Source organism: Doryrhamphus excisus, chromosome 2, assembly GCF_030265055.1.
Source record: "Doryrhamphus excisus isolate RoL2022-K1 chromosome 2, RoL_Dexc_1.0, whole genome shotgun sequence".
Lineage (NCBI taxonomy): Eukaryota > Metazoa > Chordata > Actinopteri > Syngnathiformes > Syngnathidae > Doryrhamphus > Doryrhamphus excisus.
The window spans coordinates 18,408,728-18,416,248 of NC_080467.1; the positions used below are offsets into that span (position 1 = coordinate 18,408,728).

General features: G+C 39.1%; 1 protein-coding gene across 1 annotated transcript in view; it reads right to left on the reverse strand.

Annotated features, from left to right (window-relative positions):
* LOC131104002 (uncharacterized) overlaps nucleotides 1-7,521 on the reverse strand; it is a 42,463-nt gene that overhangs the window by 4,265 nt on the left and 30,677 nt on the right. The window lies entirely within an intron of this gene.

Here is a 7,521-nt window from a genome sequence, read left to right on the forward strand (position 1 = left end):
AACAGGCTATTATTAGTTCAAAAGTATTGAAAGACAAGTCGTATTCTGGGCACTAGACGTGACGTTGGATTACATTACTTTTCACATTGCTTAAAGATACACTATTGAGCCAGCAGAGCCCAGCCGACATGCCATGGCTGAGATCACGTGAAAAAAAAAAGGTTCTCCTCTCATTCCGTGTGGAAGTGGTAAGTTTTTGGCTTTTTTTGTCCTTCTTTCCCCACTCTGTGTGAAACACTTTCTCGGGTTTAGAATGAGTTTGATGACAGACGCTAAGTCATCAGCTCTCTACCTTGCGAGGCTAGGGTTGGTAATCAGTTATTTCCCTGCAGTGATCCAGTAGCTTACACAATGTGACGTAAACAAAGAATAATTGGAGTGTAAGTGACTATAACGGTGTTAGTATTTCATGTCTAAAGGGTTCTAATAATGTTAAAATCTCAACAAATCAACAGATACTCATTTTTTACCATATCGGTCTTGAGAAGCTGAAAGCTGAAAAAATATATTGTGCATCTTTCGTCCAAAGTCATCATGTGGCTCGAGTCCACACCTCTGCTAAAAACTGAAATTCAAGTGAAGTTTAAGCGCGTTCAAGCTTTTCAAACACCCTGCAAGTGAAGCAGAAAGTCACTGCTGGGTATTGCAATTCGCCATCTCCTGAGTTGGCAACTGAAGTCCTCCCCGAAGGTTTCATTGTACAGAAACACCACTCTGGGGGGAGAAAAGGACCCTTGAGTTGTGTTTTCAAACCATGGAGAATACAGTAGAAGCAGAGCATCTTTTCTTTTTTTCAGTTCAACTGCCATCGATCATGGTACTGTTCTTGGTGGCATATGCAGTAACTACTTCCCAAAGGTAAAAAAAAAAAAGAAAAGGCACAACTCAAAAACTCGTCAAAAGAAAGACTGAACACGAACAGCCGCACCAGCCGAACACATGAGCAATTCATTCTAATATTTGTTTACAGGCTCTTTTTAGATCTGCCAGTGAGGATGTGTGTGCAGAGTGCCTCTGTAGATTTGTTTGCATATGAATACCATTACCTACGGTATATGGAACCATTTAGAATCAACTGGCCAATTGAGTGCTGGAACTGGGTTCAAATTTGATATGTAGTTTTTTAATCAAGCTCTCTGATCCCAAATATCATAACTGGTCATGCACTTGTCGGATGTAGAAGACCAGCCACATGGAAATAATGGTACAATGCATGTTATATGGATTTTTTTTTTGTCGCACCCCTGCTGTGAAGGTTAAAGAAGAGGTCAGCCTCTCAGAGGGCGGTGAGAATATTGAGGAAATGAACACAGTAATTGCATTTTCAGAATGAGCTGAAACCTGATCCTGAATTGTTACCTTCCCTCTGATACATGACCTTTAGTCATGCCACTGGCTGCTACCCGTTTGAACATCAAGTTCAGTCAGTTTTAACAGTCGGTGCACAAAAGTTACAGATATCAGCTTGTATGTTACAACATGTTTCATTGTTTTGGATTTAAAAACAACTAATCCAAAACATGCACTATTAACTTCACATTTTGGTGTTAGAACAATCAATCGGCCAATGATCAGTATCAGCCGATTTCCGTGAAAAGCCCATAATCGGACGAAAATTTGCCGCTAAATGCCTTTCAGTTCCAATTCCAAAACCTATAACTTGTACTACTATAACCTGGGGATGCAATGTCTGGAGTACCGTCGTCCTCCTACTGTCTGCTAAAACAAAACTAACCTGCCAACACATGCCATGAAAAATATTACACAAGTTTAGCACATTAAAAAGTTTAAATTTAATACATCGAGAAGAAATACTTGAAGTATGGTGAGTTCTATGGTGTGATCATCAGTCAAACACCAGCGAACTCTATAATTTATGCATGTGATGGGCATCCATTTCACTACTGGATCGGTATAGGAATCGGCAGCATAAAACCCTGATTGCAGCATCCTGATCGTCCGCCTGTGTGACCAAATATATTGTTCTCACTCTTTAATACAATTTGAAAACCTTTTAAATTGTGTAATCATTGACTTCTTTGCACTTTGCAATGTGGTCCCAAGAACCATGAAGAAAGACTAAAGAGAATAAATAAAGCCTTTACAATAGGGTGCAAATCCAAGCTAAAGACGAAAGATGCTTGCAGACCTTCACAACAACACAAACATCAACATGGACTGGTATGTGTAAATTTCAAATATACGTTATCCAGGGGGCTTTAAAGGTGAAAGGCATTTGAATTTGTTTATTATTTTCTCTTTTAACTTATAAAGTGCACATTTTTTCATACCCTTTTTCATGTGATGCAACAGGATGCAACCATGACAACATCTTAGGGGAACCTACTGACTGTGCTAATGAATACCAAAGGGAAAAGGAGTAAACATTGGTCTTCGGCATTTGAACAATGAAAAAACAAGTCCTTAATCTACATTTTGACAACAACAGTCATCCCTCGTTTATTGTGGTAAATTGGTTAAAGACCCAACCGTGATAAGTGAATTGCACAAAGTAGGATTCCTTATTTATGAATGGGATATTTAGACCGTAGAACACCTGAAAGTGACCTTCTAATCATGGTTTTTAACACTATTAAGAGTAATATAATATAATATAATATAATATAATATAATATAATATAAATCAAATTAAATTAAATTAGGTATTCACTTTGTGCACACTCAGTTGATCTCCTTTTTAAGCGTAAACTTACTGTACATGCTTGCTTAATAAGGCAAAGCATGGCATTATGTGTGTGAAGGTGACACTCTTTTGCACTATTGCTCCCCTGCACACACACACACACACACACACACACACACGTATGCATGCATGCCCACTGACACACACCTTTCCACCTTTTTTCTCCCAGGCATTTGCCACCTCCCGCTTCTCCCCGCCCTCTCCTCCATCTTCCGCACCCGTTCCTCCCTCCAGCAAACCCAGCAAATGTTTAAATTACACGACCAAGTAAGCAAGATTAATTAAAATGATAATCTATGAGCTGAATACATTTCACAGTTAGCCAGGCAGCAGCTTGAGTTCTAGAGTCAAAGTGGAGGGTTGACCTATACATCTGCAATAGTAATAGTGGCCATTAAGGGAATGACGGTGTTGCAATTTAATCCTCATCACATGCAAAACACACAGCATGATCATATACTTTATTAATGTCAAGAATGATAATAGACTGGAAAAGGGGTTGATAAATGAGACCTGTGAATTTGAAGTGATTCGCCATACACCTCAGTGTAGCTGACACAGTAATCCAAATGGCTAAAGACACATATTACAGAGGAAACATTGAAAAGTGGACAAAAACATTACAATATTGTTGATATACAGTGCCTTGGTCCGCTGTAAGAGACCTTGCTCATGCATCTTAACAATCCGACCGTATTCAAAGAGAGAAAGCTTTTCTGCCTTTGTCATTTAGAGATCATGACAGTGTAAACACCTGACAGAAAATTGCATGAAATCCACATTTTTGATTTGAAAGCAGTCATCTTTTAAACTGTTTGTTTAAAAGATGATTGTTTGTAATAAATTGCTTACTCAAAATGTTTTTCTCTCTTGTGTTTTGAAGCTATTACTATTGGCTTGCTGCCTGCCTACACTGGAACACCTCCGCCTCCTCTACCACTCCCCTTGTGCAAGTCTTTGACTTCCTGTGTTGTAAAGTGTACTTATTTGTGCCTTTCTATGCCACGGTTTTTCTCCAGTCCAACACTGTATTCCCCCATAGGACCACACTAAGTGTATTTTCTGTGAAAGAAAAAGTTACCAAAAATCTGCAAATTTGCAGGGGTCATGAATGTTGAATCATGCATGTGTTATTGTAAACCCGATCATTTTAAAACATATGCAATCCAAGATAACAGAGGTAAATGGTATAGCACAAATATGTATATTTTCCTTTTAAAACTGTATCACATGCTATCCAATCCATAGATAATACCAGTCATTTTCTATCAACAATGGCAGTATAGTTGCTATCTGGCCAGACTCCACACTATCGTCTGCAAAAGTTTTCTAGTTTCCAAACTATGTTCGCTTGCTCCCGCGCCTTTATTTTTCCTTGTACTCTTTTCACAAACATTGACTTATTCTCTAGGGTTCACCATGTGCCAACAATGCCTGCTGTTCAACTGCTCTCGCCGCCTCTGCTGAGCTTAATCAAAACATGGGTTCAAGTCTGTATTCTGGGTGTTGAATAATCCTCCTGTGAAAGGAAACCCAAATTTGGTACCGTCTGACTTAAGTCACAAGTGCAAGAAGTACACAACAACCAGGTAGTATGAGCCTCTCCAAAGCAGGAAGTCAATAAAGGCTTTAGAGTCCTCAGTCAAAGTCAATTAACATATGAGCCTGACTGTGTGTGTGTGTGTGTGTGTTTTCTGTTCATTTGTATTTGCATGCTTGGTGTGCCGTCCTATGTGTGGAAAGCTTTGCATGAGCATCCTCATCACCATGCCTCATTTACCTGTCATTAGCAGAATTAATGACTGCAGGTTCAGGGCAGCGAGGGAATATGGTGCCAGATTGTCTCCCTTAGAGAAACACTGAGCAGACGTGTGGAATGTGCATCCACAAAACATTATATCGACAATTATTGGGACACACCTTAATCAATAAGGTCTACCAGACTTGAATGTTAATCATTCAGCATCCTTAACACGGACTTTGCTGCAAAATGCATACTTAGATGAGTACCAAAGAAAGATGGCGGTATGTGGTAACTAAAGTTTTGTAAGGCAAGTGTGGCTGAAGGACAAATGGGTTGATGAAAGACAAAGACTGCTTATCCTCACCTTAAGACTTTAGCTAAAGGAGGAACATCTTTAGAGATTTCAGGTCGGAGGGCATGTGTATTTAAAATAATTGAAGTTCCCAAAACCTGAAGCTTGTGTCAATGACTATCCAAATTTAATCACAGTTGGAAGAGTGGTTAGCGCGCAGGCCGCGTTTTCTCCGGGTACTCCGGTTTCCTCCCATATTCCAAAAACATGCTAGGTTAATTGGCGACTCCAAATTGTCCATAGGTATGAATGTGAGTGTAAATGGTTGTTCAATAGGCTCCAGCACCCCCCGTGACCCTCGTGAGGATAAGCAGTAGAAAATGAATGAATGAATGAATGGTTTTAGACCTGGGTAGACTGCCTGTTTTAAGATACTACATCATCATATACCATCCTATCTGATTTGGTGACGAAAAACAATAATCTGACATATTTTGCAAAGCCTTCAGCTCTTGGAAACTTGTACCTGCGAAACCTCTTCAACGAGTTTCCACCCCAAAATAAGAAGAGCAAGCAGTCGCCGACAAGAGACAAGGAATCCATTCAAGCTGAACTAGAGCAAATCACAGATAGTTGAATTAAGTGGTTGCATAATGTAATATACTATATCAGTGCCATACACAACATCATGTTTTAGTGGAACACCAAACGAAGAGAACATGTTAAAAGGCTGATAAGAGGAGACAAAATTAGAGTGCACAATTCAGCAATGAATGAAAAGAAGTGGGTGGATGATTGTTTGATTATAGTTGCTGTTTTGGCCTCATATGGGTATTCACTGCTTCATTGTAGCTGAAGACTTATAAATTAGTAGACCCATTAAAAAATGAATAAAAAATCCACGGCTGGAGAGACAGTCATTTTGACGATTACGGTACAACACAGATGATTGAAGAGTGTTTGATGTGAACATCTTCTGGGAGCAGTAAAAGGTGAAAGCGATTGACTTGATATGATACATCTAACAAATTTAGAGAAGAAGTCTCACATCAATCATACACTGATCCTTAACCAACGATAAGTTGTTGCCTTTGATGGCGTACTGGGCTGACATTTAACTGTGTATATTTACAGTCACGACCAGTGGCGTCAATAGGCCTATTTTAGGGGGACTTCAGCCCCCCCTAAAATGTTCTTGAAGTTATTGAATTTTTTTTTTTTTTACAAAAAAAAATCTGACAAATGTCATATAATAGGGCAAAAGCAGGCTAATACTAGCCTACTAGTAGTAGTAATAATCAGACGAAGAATGATGATAGTAATAATAATAGGCTAATTAATATTATAATAATTATATAATTATTATTGTAATTATATAATTATTATAATTATTATATTATTATATTATTTTTATTATATTATTATATTATTATTATATATTTTATCACGTCCACTGGAAAGAATGGTTGCAGAGCTTGAGCAGCAGTTTTGCAGTGTAGATTGTGTGTACTTGTGTAAATTTAATGGTGGCCTAAAACAATTCTAGTATCTCGACTAAATCTGTCCAAAAATGTGAAAGTCATATCCCGGTTCTTGTTTGTTATTTGTTTTTTGGATTTTTATGAATGTCTACTACATTCATTCATATCCTGTGCATCTGCAGGGGGCTAACGGGGGCTAACCCCCCCCACCACCACCACCACCACCACTTCGTGAATTTTGTGCGTGTCAGTGCTACTGAGTTCCTGTATATTGCTAATTACGTGGATGAACATGTGGAACATGTTCTGCAGTTTCTGCTATTAAGGATAGCTCTCCTTGAGCATATTAACAAATAAACAAGCACTTAATGTTAGAATAACTCATACAACACTCCTCCTCATCAGGTTGACCGCAGTATGTTGTGTATACGTACATACAGTACATGAGCAAATGTGTTTGCCCTGTCTTTGTTATGCATTTACGTCTGCTTGTGAGTCGCGCTGCTATTGAGTAGGCAGGTCTACAGAGGCTGAATTATAATTGGGGCAGCAGTAATTAAAGCTGTTTCGCTTTAATTGATGTCATGAGCATATTGAGGGTCCAGGCTGTTGGTAACACCGAGTAGCAGACACATTTTATGCAGGCACACACAAAAACAGGCACATAGCAGCTGTTGCATACAATGTCGGTGATAGGGCAAACAACTAGAAATGGATGACCGGCCAAATCCTTGATTATTACAATGACAATTAATAATGCATATTTACTAACTATTTAATATGTGTGCTAAATTGTAGAATGCAGCTTCAATAGCCCGCCTGGAAATGGAAAGCACCAGGGAGTGATGGAGGGAAAATATGAAATAGCCATTTCCATAATTCATTGCTCATTGACCCATGCCCTTGTCACCCACCCTCTCTCCCATTACTCTGACAACCTTAATAAAATGATGCCTGGAAAGTATGTATGAGGGGATTTTCTCAATTGTGTAAAGATCACGACATAGTACCAAAAGGAAAAAAAAGCCAAACTGCATTGCAGAATGTTAGGATTTTATCTCCTGAATGCCTTCAGACGAGTCATTGACAGTGTAGCGGTCCACTCAACTGATTTGTGTGCAGGCAGTGTGGGTTGAGCTCCCTCTCAGTGATGATGCAAGAGTGGCTACATTACAGGTATGTGCCCTGGCAACCAATACAGTGTTTGGCGGGCCTTTTCCCTGTGACCTTGGAGAATGAACAATGGCTACGTAAAGCATTTACCTCATGAAACACATACCATAAATGTGCTTTTACTTAC